Source organism: Heptranchias perlo, chromosome 23, assembly GCF_035084215.1.
Source record: "Heptranchias perlo isolate sHepPer1 chromosome 23, sHepPer1.hap1, whole genome shotgun sequence".
Taxonomy (NCBI): Eukaryota; Metazoa; Chordata; class Chondrichthyes; order Hexanchiformes; family Hexanchidae; genus Heptranchias; species Heptranchias perlo.
The window spans coordinates 43797283-43814943 of NC_090347.1; the positions used below are offsets into that span (position 1 = coordinate 43797283).

A 17661-nucleotide genomic window follows, 5' to 3' on the forward strand; every position below is an offset into this window, starting at 1 on the left:
ATTGAGGTTTATTAACAGTGTTAGCTCCATTACAAGAAATTCTATTCAATATAACCACCAGCCACAGGGGTTGATGAAAATATACCAGGATCAAACATGGATGCAGAAGATTAATACATACATATACCAGGTTCGCATACAGGTACAGGAGATTACTGCACAGATATACCAGGTTCACACACAGATATAGGAGATTACTGCACAGATAGACCAGGTTCACACACAGATACATGAGATTACTCCACAGATATACCAGACTCTTACTGTGAATCTTTGGAATGCTGTACCCCAGAGGGCTGTGGATGTTCAGTCACTGAGTATGTTGAAGACTGAGCTCAACAGATTTTTGGACACTAAAGGAATCAAGGGATATGGGGATTGGGCAGGAAAGTGGAGTTGAGGTAGAAGATCAGCCATGATCTTATTGAATGGCCGAGCAGACTCAAGGGGCCATATGTACTACTCCTGCTCCTATTTCTTATATTCTTATACAGGTACAGGTGATTACCGCACAGATATTCAAGTGTCACACACAGGTACAGGAGATTACCGCACAGATATACCAGTGTCACACACAGGTACAGGAGATTACCGCACAGATATACCAGTGTCACACACAGGTACAGGAGATTACCGCACAGATATACCAGTGTCACACACAGGTACAGGAGATTACCGCACAGATATACCAGTGTCACACACAGGTACAGGAGATTACCGCACAGATATACCAGTGTCACACACAGGTACAGGAGATTACCGCACAGATATACCAGTGTCACACACAGGTACAGGAGATTACCACACAGATATACCAGTGTCACACACAGGTACAGGAGACTACCGCACAGATATACCAGTGTCACACACAGGTACAGGAGATTACCGCACAGATATACCAGGCTTTTTTTAAAATTCGTTCATGGGATGTGGGCGTCGGTGGCAAGGCCAGCAATTATTGCCCATCCCTAATTGCCCTTGAGAAAGTGGTGGTGAGCCGCCTTCTTGAACTGCTGCAGTCCTTGCAGTGAAGGTTCTCCCACAATGGTGTTAGGTAGGGAGTTCCTGGATTTTGACCCAGCGACGATGAAGGAATAGCGCTATATTTCCAAGTTGGGATGGTGTGTGACTTGGAACATGAAGGTGGTGTTGTTCCCATGTGCCTGCTGCCCTTGTCCTTCTAGGTGGTAGAGGTCCGTGTTTGGGAGGTGCTGTCGAAGCAGCCTTGGCGAGTTGCTGCAGTGCATCCTGTGAATGGTACACTCTGCAGCCACGGTGCGCTGGTGGTGAAGGGAGTGAATGTTTAGGGTGGTAGATGGGGTACCAATCAAGCGGGCTGCTTTGTCCTGGATGGTGTCGAGCTTCTTGAGTGTTGTTGGAGCTGCACTCATCCTGGCAAGTGGAAAGTATTCCATCACACTCCGGACTTGTGCTTTGTAGATGGTGGAAAGGCTTTGGAGAGTCAGGAGGTGAGTCACTCGCCGCAGAACACCAGCCTCTGACCTGCTCTTGTAGCCACACAGGTAATGGCTTGCACACAGGTAGTGGAGATTACCACACAGATATACCAGGTTCACACATAGATACAAGAGATTACTGCAAAGGTATACCAGGTTTACACACATGTACAGGAGATTATCACAGATTTGTATAAGGATGCAGGAAATTACCACAGCTATACCAGGGTTGCATACGAATACAGGAAATTACTGCGTATATGCCATGGTTGCATATGGATAAAGGGGATTTTAGTTCGATAATCATGGTCTCAGGTAGATGCTTTAACCAGGATATTTCTTTCCCATTTTTTTCTCCTGTTCTGATTCAGACCCACTCTGCAGTGTTTTGTACATCAACAGTATTTCTGACCTATCCGTATAAGTACAGGTCAAAGCTAAGATCAGAGCCAGGGCTCCAGAGTACCGGCTCACCATTAACACAGCACCAACTATTAACACAAACACATCTCACAGACACATCTATTTCATTTTTTTTAAAACTTGCAGTTGATTTTGTGCCCTGTAGGTGAGTGACAATAGCGCTAGGACATAGGACACAGTTCTACTCTTGGTAAGGATTGCCATTGTCAAGCACTATTTCGATCTGTAGAGGCCAGTTATGTGCTATCTCTGAACTGACCCAACAATAAGGATAAACCCCAACCTCGAAGATCCTCTCAGGCAGCAGTCTGAGATTTTTCCATACCAGCCATTCTGTGCCCTCAGTCAGATTGCCAATGTAGCAGCAACCTGTGCTGGATTGTAGTCAAAAGCAAAATACTGAGGATGCTGGAAATCTGAAAAAGAAAAAGAAAGTGCTGGAAACACTCAGTAGGTCAGGCAGCATCTGTGGAGAAAGAAACAGAGTTAACGTTTCAGGTCGATGACCTTTCATCAGACGGTTTCTCTCTTCACAGATGCTGCCTAACCGGCTGAGTGTTTCCAGCATTTTTTGCTTTTATTTCTGAAGTGTTGTCTGTTCAGTGCTGGGGACTCATGTACATTAAAAACAGGGATGGGGCTGTGCCAGATCCATTTAACTTAGAAGATCTTCATCCCCGCTCTCGGGTTGTTTGCATACCTGGGCTCCTGGTAAAATGACAGTGTTGTGAACCCACTGACTAGTGGTCTCCTTGTATAATTATGACGAAGCACTAAAGTTCCTTTACCTTGTTTCCATTCAGGAAATACTCATAACACAGTACACCGAACAGCGTTACCCCGGATAGTGCTGGCTGGAAGCTTTAGTCCTCAAGCTGTTATTATCCTAAAACTAGCAGCAGCTTTAAAAATACACAACTCTGGGCTTGAGCCGTGGATAAATTCAGGAATACAGCCAGGTAATTCATCAAATAGGACAGCTCACATCGCAATCGAAGAAACCAAGACAGCATAGGAAGGAGGGGAAAAGAAGAAGGGCATACAATTGCATCTCCAAAACACTGCGTCACTTCGTCGTAGACCCAATACGAGTGACAGACATTGAATCTTTTACCGGGTGCAACATTGAGTGACATTCGGCAGTGTCCACTCTCTGCACCGGCTCACAACTGTAGTACCCACTCTTTGATATAGCATGAACCTTTCTGTAACATTCTAATATGCCTCACATTCCCCACTATAAACTCTGACATACCACATGATAGACCATATGCGCCCACTGTAACACCGATATACCCACATTCCCCACTATAACACACTAACATACGCTACACCTCTCATTGCAACAATCTGATGCACATCACACTAACTGTCTCCTGTTGGCTGCATCCCACTGTAACACACTGATATATCATGCACCTCCACAGTAGCATTCTCCTCCCTACAATAGCACATACCTCCACAATACATACAACTCCAGTCAAACAGATATCCCATGAACCTCTGGTATAATAGTGATACACCATGCACCTCCGCTATAACATTTGCTGACATACCACGTACCCCACTGTAATGCACCGATGTACCTTTCACTGTAACGCACTCTGACATACCTCTCATCCTTATCATAACATTGATACCCTGCACCCCTCACTGTAACTCTAATACATCCCACGCCCCTCACTGTGACGCATCGTTCCCACGCCCCTCACTGTGACGCATCGTACCCACGCCCCTCACTGTGACGCATCGTACCCACGCCCCTCACTGTGACGCATCGTACCCACGCCCCTCACTGTGACGCATCGTACCCACGCCCCTCACTGTGACGCATCGTACCCACGCCCCTCAACTGTGACGCATCGTACCTACACCCCTCACTGTGACACATCCTTTTCTCTTTACACTGCAGGCTCATTGCTGGGCTGCTGTTGAACACCTGTTAGCAGCCAGCTGGCTAAGGTGATCTATGGCCTGGACAGTCCAGAAGCAAGGAAAGAAAATAAGTTTAAGTATCACAGTACAGCCCATTCTGTACATTCTGCAGCACTGAAACGCGCAGCACCACATCCAGGTGGTACAGAGACTCTGGTCAAAACACAAACACCAAACACTGGGTCAAAAAGGGAAGACCCTAACAAAATCAGCATGTAGCCCTGACTCCAACAAGCCATCATGGAACATATGGAAGGCATGGTGTAGCGGTCACGGGGTTAATGGTGTTTATGAACCATAACATTTGACATTGTTAGCCTGGTACATGAGCAGTAATCACCACCTTATGCCCAAGCATATTACTGCTCTGAATAATCTGTGAGAAGCCAACATTTCATCAGAACAGAGTAATCAATACAAGACACACTGATATACCTCCCTCAGTCTTCTGTTCCTCTTGTGATCTCAGGCTTTCAAAACCTAAGTTTGGTGTGACCTATCCACTAGTTTTCAAATTTAGAATTATCATCTCCTTTCCTTTCAACCTAGGTGATGTCCTGTACTTTTAGCCTTCACCTCATCTTCTCAATAAAAATGTAAAAGGTATGAACACATTCAAGGCAGGAGCTAGACGCAAATTTCTATTGTAGTCTGAGGATATTGTGAATGAGACATTCTGTTGTTTCTTGCTGTGACTTCACTTACCAGTTCATGAGACAGTAACTAGAGAGCAGGAATAAATTTAAGATTACAAAAAGGATTGAAGGGGAGATCGGAAAAAAAATTCTTTACTGACAGTTGTTAAACTGTGGAATTCTCTGTCACAATCATTGTTGGTAAATTCTTGTTTGAAAAAAACGAATATTAAAGGTTATGAGGAAGTGAGCAGTAGAGTGGGATTGGCTAGTGTAGAATACACTGGTACAGTCCTGATGAGTCAAAAGGCTTGTTTCTGCACTGTGACATTCCATGACTCCTGGAATGGTGAGCAACAATTTTCTGAAGTTTTGATGGCGTGTGCTGTACTCAGTACAGTAGGCATGCACTGGGCTGGCACTGAGATTGTACTGCTGTCAGACTCAGCAGCCTGACCATCACTGATACAAACCACAAGCCACACAGGCTTCCTTTGGACCCCTTGTGAAATGTGAAACCCATCGTCATCGCAGTGACAACACAAAAAGCCCGTCTGCAGAGCAGCCGTGGGTCTGAGCAGCCCAGGAAAAGGCATCAGGAATGAGCGTGAGTACCTGTTGTAGTGGAATCAGAGGCAGAAAAGAGAAAGAAAACAAAAAAGGAACGTTGCAACACTTTCTCCAAATTAGTGGTAGAATTCATTTTCCAATGAGTCCTTATCAGGGTACGAGTAGAGTTTTAAAGTTGTTTGAGCAACACTCATGGGACACAGGTTCTGCATGCATTGCTTTCCTGTTTATCTTCCTTCCTGCTGCAGCTCCAATTGATTCCATTGGAGGCTGAAGACCCACAATTAATACAGCAGAGGGGGAAGGAGGAGGATAGAGACAGCCTTTAGTCTCTTTAGCCTTACAACCTTTAGTTGTAAATGAAGATTTGACAGCAGCGTGCAGGACCCGCAACGATCTGGGTGTCCGATGCTGTTGGGTCTTTGGAGCTCAGATCTTAATGAATGCCATCAACAAAGGGAGCGCTGGCACTGCCATCGAAAGCACTCCATCAACATTAAACAACCCATCAGCGACAGGCTGTATCAGGAAGTCCTGTGAACAGCAAATTAGATGATTGACTGGTTAACAGCTAGATTTGAAGGTGTTGGTTGAGGGAGGAATATTGGCCAGAACAGCTACTCTTTTTCAAAAAAAGTGCCACAGATCTTTAACATCCACCTCAGCCTTTGGTTTATCGTCTCATCTGAAAGATGATTATGTAGCACTCCCTCAGTACTACACTGAAGTGTGAAGTATTTTTGGAATGTCTCCGTCCAGTGCACTTGTAACACCCCCATCCACCAGAGTGTCACATACATCAGTGCTGCAATTCAGCAGGACAGTGCCCCCTGGGGGTCAATGGGTAAAAGTCCCACTTGGTGCGGTACAAGGCCATAAAGAGCAAAGAAGTTCCAAGTTCCTTCCCTGTGTGGTCACCTGGTCCTGGCCAGGGCTGGGGAACCATGGACCCCAGTGTCCCTGGGGCAGGGAGAGGAAAAACCAGGCAGGGCCCTCGGCCCCATCCCTGCTCCCCACTCAGCAACTCCAGCCAGATAGAATGCATGTGGACGCCATACGAGGACAGGATTGGGCCTGGTTGCGATGGCCAGCCCCACGGACGAGCATGCTGATGTCCACCATTCAGACTTGCACAGAAAGAATGGGCACCTGGGTAAAGCACTGGAGTGTGGTCGGGGCTTCTGGAATTGACCCTATAGTGAGGTCCTGGTATCCCTAACCCCTCCTCCTTGTTATAAGGGAAAGCATTGGAAAGGCTCTCAGAGTGGTTTACAGGCTTCATCGTCAAATTACCCCATGTTGCATGCAAGGGGTTCAATGGTGAAAAATATAATGAAGAAAAATAAAGGTTAAGAGAAGAGTACAAGCCTGCTACTCAGTTCCAGATCCAACAACGACAATCTAATCCTGCTTTGTGGAGCTGGATTTGTCTAATGGGTTTACCTGTTTACATATGGACAAAAGGGTGACCCAGAGGAAGGGAACCAAGAGCAACTACAAGGAATTGAGGAGCAAGTGGTTCCCTATGGGGAAAACAGTAAAGGTAGTAAGAATAGGCATGTAGTGATTGTGAGTGACTCTATAGTCAGGGGAAGTGGATAGCTTCTTTTGTAGATGTGATCCAGAGTCCCGAATGGTATGTTGCTTCCCAGGTGCCAGGGTCCGGGACATCATGGAGCGAATACAAAAGCTTCTGGAATGGGATGGCGATCAGTCAGAATTCGTGGTTCATGTGGGAACCAGTGACAGAGAGGAGTAGGTTTGAGGTTCTGGAAAAGGATTTCAAGGAGTTAAATTCTAGATTAAGGAGCAGAATCTCCAGGGTAGTAATCTCTGGATTACTCCCAGTGCCACACACTGGACCAGGCAGAGAGAGAAAAATTAGGATTGTCACTGCGTGGCTGGAAAGAAAGTGTAGAGGGGAGGGTTTGAGATTCCTGGGACGCTGGGGCCACTTTTGCGGCCAGGGAAGTCTGTACAGGTGGGGTGGCCTTCACCTAACTGGAGAGGTAGCCATGTAAGGCAGACTATGAAGAGATGAGAAATGAATTGACTGCGGCAAACTGGGCAGAACTGCTAATAGGTAAATCTACAGACAAACAGTAGGAAGTATTCAAGTAAGTATTTGGTATGATACAAATCTAGTACCAAACTAAGGGGCAAAACTCCACTTGTGCAGTTAAACAACCGTGGTCAACAAATGAATTATGAGACAGTATCAAGCTAGAAGAAAAGGCTTACAAAGATGCAAGGGAAAGTGGAAATCCAGCAGACTGGCAGAGCAATAAAAAGCAACAAAGGGACACAAAGGAAGTAATAAAAGGGGGAAAAAGGAATATGAGAAAAAGCTTGAGGGATATTAAAGTTAACAGCAAGTGTTACCAATAAATTAAGAGTGTGTTAAAGGGAAATGTGGGCTCATTAAATACAGATGCAGGTGAGACTATAATGGATAATAAGGAAATGGCAGACTTGTTAAATGAATACTTTTTATCTGTTCTCAAAATAGAGGATGAGGATAAAATACCAGTGGCACAGGGAATCTAAAAATAAGTCAAAGGGAGGAACTTAATGGATTTAATATAAAGTAACAAAAATAGTAATGGACAAAATAACGGGACTTAAGATGGACAAATCTCCAGGACCTGTTGGTTTGTTTCCAGCCCAGGGTGAGGAATTTGCAGATGCGTTAAATCATAATTTTCCAAACACTCTCTAGATTTGGAAATTGTGCCTATAGATTGGAAAATTGCAAATGTCACTCCATTATTTAGGAAAGAAAAGGATAGAGAAACCAGGTAACTACAGATGTGTCAGTTTAACAGCAGTTGTAGGGAGGTTACTGGAATCTATCAGGGACAGAGTGACTGAGCACTTGGATAAATATGAGCTGATCTAAGACAGTAAGCATGGATTTGTGAAAGGTAGGTCATGTCTGACTAATCTAGTTGAATATTTTGAGGAGGTCACTAAGCATGGTGGATAGGGGAGTGTCTATGGATGTTGTACATATGGACTTCCAGAAGGCATTTGATAAGGTTCTGCACAAGTGATTGTTACCAAAAATGAAAGCGCATGGAATTGGAAATTGGTAGGAAGGTTGGAGACAGAGAGTGAGGCCAAAGCCAATGTTTTCTGATTGGCAGGATGTGACAAGCAGTGTTCCGCAGGGATCTGTACTGGGGCATCAACTTTCCATCATATATATCAATTACGTTGATGAAGGAATAGATAGACATATATCCAAGTTTTCAGATGACACTATGTTAGGCAGCACAGTAAGTTGTGTAAATGAGAGCAGGAAGTTATAAAGGGACACAGACAGACTAAGTGAGTGGGCAAAACTGTGACAGATGGTGTTCAATGTGGGGAAGTGTGAGATCATCCACCTTGGATATGAAAATGACAAACTGCAATATTTTCTAAATGGCAAGTGGTTAGAAACTATGGAGGAGCAAGGGGATTTGGGTGTCCATATCCACAAATCACTGAAAACTAGTGAACAGGTACAAAAACTAATCAAAAAGGCTAATGGAACATTGGCTTTTATCTCAAGGGGGTTGGAATACAAAAGTGAGGAAGTTATGCTTCAGTTGTATAGAGCTTTGGTCAGACCCCATCTGGAGTACTGCGTTCAGTTTTGGGCACCGCATCTCAGGATTATATTGGCTTTGGATGGGGTACAGCGCAGATTCACCAGACTTAAGGGTTAAATTACGAGGGTGGGTTGCATAAGCTTTTATTCCCTTGAGTTAGAAGGTTGAGGGGTGATCTAATCGAGGTGTTTAAAATGATAAAGGAATTTGTTAGGGTAGATATTTCCTCTGGTGGAGGAATCCAGAACAATGGGGCATAACCTGAAAATTAGAGCTAGGCCATTTAGGAATGAAATGAAGCAGTTTTTCATCCAAAGGGTAATGGAAATCTGGAACTCTTCCCCCTCTCCCCACAAAAGGCCGTAGATGCTGGGGGTCAATTGAAATTTTCAAGACTGAGATTGATAGACTTTTGTTGGGTAAGGGTATCAAGGGATATCGAACAAAGGCAGGTAAATGGAGTTGAGGTACAGCTCAGCCGTGATCTAACTGAATGGCGGAACAGGCTCGAGGGGCTAAATAGCCTACTCCTGTTTCTATGTTCCCACGAACTCAACTCCAGGTGCAGCACCAGGAGTATGATCCTGTTAAATCAGGTCCACGTCCAACACTGGGAGCATGATCCTTCCAGCTGGCTATGCTGTAATTGAGCAATGGGGAACTAACTATACAGTACAAATATTTTCTGCCACTGTTAAAAATAATGATATAAGCAATTAATTATGGTGCCAGCCACTCCCTCATGCCCTGCTCACAGCAGAGAAATAGTAACTCAGACTGGTCTGTATGAGTCTGATTTTGCTACTGTTGTGTTTGCTGCAATATAATTCCCATTAAAAGTCAGACGAGGTTTACTGGATTGAACCAATGCATTCCTTTAGCCCGTGCCTATGAGAGCTGGCTTTGTCCTTCACTTGGGGGCCGAGCTACAGCAAACACAGCTCCTATATTCTCTTACCAGAGCTCAACAGCACCTCAAAGAACTCGCTCACAGAACACTTCCTCAGTGTGAACATCAGCTGCTGTTAATAGCTCGTACTGCAGTGCAGATGAGGCATGTGCGAGCCACACAGCAAAGGAGAACGTGGCAGCTCAGAGCAACAAGTCTGTGAGCAGAAGGTAAGGACACCAAGATTCACTGGCACTTTCTTACAAACTTGCAACTTTTGCAGACAGAGTAAGGTAACCCACATTCACAGTAACATATCCAAGATATAAAGATGCCAGGAATGCAGTTGAGAATTCAACTTAATGGTGAATTTTTCCCCTAAATGGAGGTGATAGAAGTAAACAGACTGTAAAATACAAGCAACACCGCTGGAAACGGACAGGAGAAGAGAGTTGCACACCTACGCACTGCTCTGATGCACCCCTTTCCAAACTGGGGTCTCCAAGGTCATCTGGTTTCTGTATCTCTTTTTTATTTGTTGTCTGACTAGCACATTACTTCTGTTGCCATATACTAATGAAATGAGAGCACTGTTTCCTTAGGGTGGCCAACGCTATCTTTCTGGAGTTAGGACAGGGTGTCCCTGGGAGTGTTGTCAATCTTTGCAGGGGCTCCCCCACAGAGAGAAGTGTGAAAACGGTTACTGTGAATAGGAGCCAAGGGTCTGAAGGCTGCCATAAAGCTACAGATTAACCCTTTGAAGGACAGCAGTATTCTTTCTGCAATGCCCAGGTTTTCTTAGAGAATCCTCTGAATTGAAGTCTGCTCAGCAAATTTGTGTGGCTCTGTTTCAGGGAACTGATGTCAATTAGTATCTATCATTAGACAGTCAATATTCAGAGCGGTGGCAGGGATCAGGTTACAGTGGGTGAGAAGTTGCAACTATCCCTGACAGTTTGGTTACCCTGAACCTTGAGGTACTCCAAGCAAATACAGAACCTATAAAGAAAGAACTTGATTTCTATGACACCTTTCAGGACTTCAGGTCTTCCCAAAGCGCTTTACAGCCAATGATGTACTTTTGAGGTGTCATTGTTGCCATGTGGGAAACACAGCAGCCAATTTGTGCACAGCAAGGTCCCACAAACAGCAATGTGATAATAACCAGATAATCTGTTTTTTAGTGATATTGGTTGAGGAGTAAATATTGGCCAGCACACTGGGGAGAACTCCCCTGCTCTTCTTCGAATAGTGCCATGGGATCTTTTACATCCACCTGAGGAGGCAGATGGGGCCTCGGTTTAGCATCTCATCCGAAAGACAGCACCTCCGACGGTGCAGCATTTGCTCAGTACTGCACTGAAGTGTCAGCCTGGATTATACTCAAGTCTCTGGAGTGGGGCTTGAACCCACATCCTTCTAATTCAGAGGCCAGAGTGCTACCCACTGAGCCACGGCTGACACTATGTTCAGAGTAAAACATACAACAGGAAAAAGAACAAATGCTGGAAACACACAGCAGGTCCATCAGTTCTAAAAGCTCTACTATGGAAATGTTAGCCCATTTTCAGATTCTGTTGGACTTGCTTTACATCTGCAGCACCTTCTTCTCATCGCCTCTGGGAACGAGAAGTCCAGTATCTTCAACTGCTGTGCGCACTTTTCAGGCTCTTTCCCTGCCTACCAACCAGATACCTTTTATTAATACGTTATTAATACGTAATACTGCCATCAATGTGTTTTACAGATAATTATCCAGTGGCCCATTCAACACTTTCCGTGCAGTAGAATTTCCCTTTGGTTCGCTCCTGCTGCTCTCTGCCAGAATGTCTTCACAAAGTAGCCAAGAGGAGCTGCAGGTTTTCATACACAACATAATCACCAAACTTCGAGAACTCCCCCAGTCTGACATTCTCAGATTTGTCTCCTTTATGATCATCCTGACATTCATCTGTAAGTATCGATTAAAGTTGGAGGGTGCAAAATGTTATACCCCTGTTCAAAAAAGGGGAAAAGGGATAATCCAGGAAATTATAGAGCAGTTCTGCTTAACGAAATTTTGGGCAAACTTCTAAAGGCAAGATTTGTACAAAGCGGATTGTGGGTGACTCATTTAATTGAAGTTGAGGAATTATAGAACACATCGATAAAAGGAATGCAATGGGTTCTCTTCCCACCCGAACACCATCACCTCCAAAGCTCCCCAAGGATCTATCATGGGCCCCCTCCCCTTTCTCATTTACATGACATGAGGTCAGAGACCTCATGTATGCCCATGACACCCAGTTCTACCTCACCACCACATCTCGAGCCCCTCCCCATACTGGCATTGTAATATCAGACTGCTTGTCCACTCTTGGATGAGCCATAACTTCATCTAGCTAATCAACCTCAATACCCTTTGCCACCAACTCCATTGCCCTCCCTGGTCACTACCTCAGCTGAACCAGACTGTTCGCAACCCCAATGACCTGTTTGACTCCGAGCTGAGCTTCTGGCCCCATACCCCTCGCCATCACAAAGATCACCTACTTCCACCTCCGTAACATCTCTTGCTTCTGTCCCTCCCTCAGCCTATCTGATGCTGAAAATCTGTTCATGCCTTTGCCACCTCCAAACTTAATTACTCCAATGCTTTTGTGGCCAGTCTCCCATCCTCCATAAACTTCGGCTCATCCAAAACTCTGCTTCCCATATCCTATCCCACATCAAGTCCTGCTCACCCATCACATCCATCCTCGCTGACCTGTATTAGCATTTGATCCCCCAATGCCTCATCCTTATATTTAAATCTGTCCATGGCCTCACCCTTCCCTATCTTTAACCTCCTCCAGCCCTAAAACACATTGTTCAACTCTTTGTTCCTCTACCTCCAGTCTCTTGTTCAGTCCTCCCCTCCCTTCACCATTGGTTGCAGTGTCTTTAGCCATCTAGGTTCCACTCCATGTAATTCCATCCCTAAACCTCTCCTCCTTAAAACCCACTTCTTTGACCAAGCTTTTGGTCACTCCTCCTAATCTCTCCTTCTTTCGCTCAGTGTCTGTATTGTTTCCCTCACACCTCTGTGAAGCACCTAGGGATGTTTTTCTATGTTATATAAATGCAAGTTGTTATCTATCCCTTCAGCCTCTCTGAAGGAGAGCAGTCCGAAGCAGCTTAGTGCTGCAGACCCACACTCAACAGGAACTGGATTGAGACTTCCTAAAATTTACGGAGGACCCTCACAATCAAAGAAAAAGCAAATCTTTACCCATCTGTCTGGAATGGACTGTAATCAATGTTTCAAAGGGTGAAAGGGCAATGTCTAACTCACTGCAGCACCCAGGGTCACATCAGAGAGGGAGAGATCTTCACCCCTGTATCAGGGATGGATTTGAGCCCTTCATAATAAATAAAGCTATTTGGATTGGATTGGATTGGGCTGGGCTCATCCAATTAACAGGAAATACATCATAAACTTCAGTACTCCCAGAGTGGTTTGTGAAGCAAGAAGTGAGCTGGAACATCTGACCCCAAAGGGAATGGAGCCAGCCAACTGTGAGCAGGTGACAGAATTTCAACTCAGAACAAATCCTTAAAGCCAAACATTACAGTACTGTTTATAGAAGGGTCCCGTCAGGTAATAGACTGCAATATCAGTGCTCAGAATTGATGCCTTGTCAGCTGCAATGGCAACAAAGTCAAAGGTTAGGAACTCAAATCTGTTTAAGCCTTCGTATATCTGTAAGAAAGAAAGAACTTGCATTCATTTAGCACCTTTCACAATCTCAGGACATCCCAAAGTGCTTTACAGCCAATGAAGTACTTTTGAAGTATAATCACTGTTGTAATGTAGGCAAGTAAGAAACCGATGTTGCGGAAGTAAATAAAATATTTAAATGTCTTTCCAGTGCAGGGAAAGGCGAGCAGAGAGAGGAGAAAGAGAGATGGAAAGGACACATAATAGACAGGGGTGAGAGTCAGACAGAGCATGGAAATGAGTGAGGCAGTATATTAGACACAGATTGGTGTGTGAGTGAGTTCATCGCTCAGTTACATGCTGTAAATAGTGCCACCCACTGTTACACTGTTCTCTCTTATTTTCAGGTACCTTTCTCTTGATGTTTCTCGTTCCTGTTATTTACTGCTGCTGTTCCTGCATTTGCGGCAAGAGAGCTGGCAGAGTGAAGCCCACGTCCCATCCATAACTGCAGGAATCCCCCAAAGGGCATTACACCGCGCAGCAAGCAATGGACTACCTAGCACTGTGGTGCGCACCTGAAGATAAACTGTGGTGCCCATTTTTGTCCTTTACCACCTTGTGGCAGCAGGGACTTCGAATCAAACCCCATTGCAACCAACAGGGGTTACAGATCACAGTTTTGTTGGTTGGTTGCAGCCTGAACTGTCATTTTAGGTGAGCACTGTACAAAAGAATGTCCCAAATAATGACCCAGCACCTGGCAAAATAGTCTTACTGTGAGTGTAGTTTATAATTGATTAAGGATATCATCCAACACCCCAAAAACCCACTGAAAACCCCATACCAGAGAAATATAAACCTGTGTATGAACCCAATATTCTAATCTTTTCACAGCTATTGAAATCTAATAAGGCCAGATACAGTAAACGCCTGCACTCGCATCTTATTCAAATGCTTCACACCAAATAGCAAAGCTCCCAACAAATGCACCACACAGCATCACCGACAGAGCACATACAGTGCCCATGCATGTGGACATTATTACAATCCTATTAGGAAACACAGGAGCAACTCCTGAACCCAGCCAACAGTTACAGTAGGCTCCGTGCCACAATCTGGCCTCTGTCACTCTTTCGAAAGCTTTCACTGTAGCTGCTTTTAAATGCCAGCTGACACTGCGTTTGATATTTATGCCACTGAACACAATGCTCCTGAGCAGCATCAAGTAATTCATTGTTACTGTACAATCCATCAATTTTCCGTGGACTTACAAGCAGGATCTTTAGCCCAGAGTCCATAGTAAGGTTGTCACTCCTGCTTATTATTACTTATATTTTACAATTCAAGGTGTTTAATAAATTGTTGCAAATAAATGAATGGCACTGATCTCTTTACAATGCCAATCTATTGATCAAACCACCCCATATTCCACCAAGCTAACCGACCATACGCCAGCCAGTCAAGACTGATCAATAACATCGACTGCAGTCATACACCCCAAGATATGTACAGATGTTACTGCTGCTTAAGATTTGTAGAACAGTGGATTGGTGGGATGTGCTGCAAAGACAATGACTACAGCACTTTTCTGCCGATAAACAACCTGCAGAGCAGGGGACATCGCAGAAACAGAACACCAATCTTACAGGAAAGTGACAAAGTCCCATTTCAAACTCACAAGGTAGGTAAAAACTCGCTGCAAAAAGCAATATGGCAGTCCCAAGTGGCTCACCCCAACACAACTTGGTTTAGGTTAAATTCTGAACTCCTTAAAAACCTTTAGTAAACCATGCCATCTATCACGTTCCATATCTATCCTGCCCTGCGCTCTGAAGGGGAACAGCACCATCACCACTGGCAAATTTCTAAAACCTTTCCCAAGTGGCCAATCTTCAATCCTTCGTGACCTCAGACAGTGAAAGTTGGGAAGCAGTTGGATAATTTGAGAGGGAGGTAGGGAGGGGGAAAATCAGAACCAAGTCCGATCCTGTCCTCACCAGATGTCCACACACAAATTTTCAAGCACAGGTCACTGGATTGTGATCCGTGTGATCAGGAGAGGGACCCTTGCCTGATTTTGTTCTCCTCTGAAGCCAATTGTAACACCTCAACTGCGAACTCAGCACAGACCAGGAATTGAGCCTGGACCTACCTCTTAACTACTGGACTGACAGAGGAGCTTGAGACACTCGATACTGTTAATGTCTAATATGAATTAAGGACTAATTGATCATCTGTGCTTCACTAAATAACAATTAACAGAAATGGCTCATCTTTTTTTCCATAGTCCACCACATTCCTTAATCTCTCAGAAACGCATCCAATTGTCTCTTGAACCCAATTATATTGTCCTACTTCATGTCCTTCCCTGGTAACTTATTTCACAACTCCATTACCCTTTAGGTGCACAGGTTCCGCCCGACTCCCTTTCTTTTTTCCTAACTTCCTCGTTTTTAACTTGTCTCTCTTCCGGAATTTGAACCCTTCAGCACAACGAGCAATTTTGTTAATTCCCATCATAATTTTGAAAAATTAGAGTGCTTCAAAGTCTGCAAAAGAAAACAGGCCCAACTTCTCCGCAAGCTGTTTAACCTTGAGAGAGATCTGTGCAAGAGGTGCTGTTTGTCCGATGTAGAAAGTCCCGCCCAGCCACCTGCCAGCGCCAACGAAAACCAGTGGCCTGCCAGGCCACTAAACCACATCCAGCTTTAGTGAGTACACTCAGCCTGAAGCCTGCTGTACGGGACCAGTGCTTCAGAAAGCAGCAGCAGCTGCAGAGGGCTTGCACAAGGCAAAAGCAGCCTCATCGTTTCCTCGTAACGTACATTATAGTACGATAGTAGGAACCTCTGCTGTGCACCCTTGTCAGAATAGTTTCTAATGTAGAGAGGTTTGAATGCTCATGACATTTGCCGCAAAAATAACTCATTGTCGACAGAACTGTACCTGTATCAAACAGCGAATCACCTTGTGCCTGTATCATAGCATCATAATATGGTTTAGCACAGAAGGAGGCCATTTGGCCCATCATGCCTGTGTCGGCTCTTTGAAAGAGCTATCCAACTAGTCCTGCTCTTTCCCCATAGCCCTGTAAATGTTTTCCCTTCAAGTATTTATCCAATTTTCTTTTGAAAGTTACAATTGAATCTGTTTCCACCCTCCTTTCAGGCAGTGCATTCCAGATCATAACAACTCGCTGCGTAAAAGAAGTGTCCTCGTGTAGCCTCTGATTCTTTTGCCAATCATCTTAAATCTGTGACCTCTGGTTACTGACCCTTCTGCCACTGGATACAGTATTTCCCTAGTCACTATCAAAATCGTTCATAATTTTGAACATCTGTTTTTGTGACTGGAAGGCTGTTTCCAGAGGGGTTCAGTATTAGGCTAGGCTCAGTATTAGGTCTCTTGCTTTTTGTGGTATATAATCAATGATTTAGACTTAAATGTAGAGGGCATGATTAAGAAGTTTGCAGATGATACAAAAATTGGCCGTGTGGGTTGATAGTGAGAAAGAAAGCTTTGGAATGCAGGAAGATATCAATGGACTGGTCAGGTGGGCAGAAAAGTGACAAATGGAATTCAGTCCGGAGAAGTGTGAGGTAATGCATTTGGGGAGGGCAAACAAGGCAAGGGAATACACAATAAATGGGAGAATACAGAGAGGTGTAGAGGAACAGAGGGACCTTGGAGTGTATGTCCACAGATCCCTGAAGGTAGCAGGACAAGTAGATAAAGTGGTTAAGGAGGCATACGGGATACTTTCCTTTATTAGCTGAGGCACAGATTAGCAGGGAGATTATGCTAGAACTGTATGAAACACAGCTAGAGTACTGCGCACAGTTCTGGTCACCACATTATAGGAAAGATATGATTGCACTAGAGAGGGTACAGAGGAGATTTACGAGGATGTTGCCAGGACTGGAGAATTTTAGCTATGAGGAAAGATCGGGTAAGCTGGGGTTGTTTTCTTTGGAACAGAGGGTGTTGAGGGGAGATTTAATTGATATGTATAAAATAATGAGGGGCCTGGATAGAGTGGATAGGAAGGACCTATTTCCTTTAGCAGAGAGGTCAATAGCCAGGGGGCATAGATTTAAAGAAATTAGTAGAAGGATTAGAGGGAAGTTGAGGAGACATTTTTTCCACCCAGAGGGTGGAGGGGGTCTGAAACTCACTGCCTGAAAAGGTGGTAGAGGCAGAAACCATCATTGCGCTTACAAGGTTCTTGGATGTGCACTTGAAGTGCCGTAACCTACAGGGCTACGGACCAAGAGCTGGAAAGTGGGATTAGGCTGGATAGCACTTTTTCAGCTGGCATAGACACGATGGGCCGAATGGCCTCCTTCTGTGCCTTAAATTTCTATGAAATCTCCCTTTAACCTTCTCTGTTGTAAGGAGAACAACCCCAGCTTCTCCAGTCTCTCCACATAACTGAAGTCCCTCATCCTTGGTACCATTCTAGTTAATCTCTTCT

The 17661-nt window shown here is 44.6% G+C and overlaps 1 protein-coding gene and 1 long non-coding RNA gene across 5 annotated transcripts in view; one reads left to right on the top strand and one right to left on the bottom strand.

Moving 5' to 3' along the window:
• The window catches only part of recql5 (RecQ helicase-like 5), a 112842-nt gene that overhangs the window by 35091 nt on the left and 60090 nt on the right, over positions 1 to 17661 (bottom strand). The gene's annotated exons all lie outside the window — the stretch shown is intronic.
• LOC137341421 (uncharacterized) lies at positions 4756 to 15404 on the top strand. Its single transcript, XR_010967036.1, has 3 exons — positions 4756 to 5057; positions 11253 to 11458; positions 13592 to 15404. It is a non-coding gene; the product is annotated as an uncharacterized lncRNA (long non-coding RNA).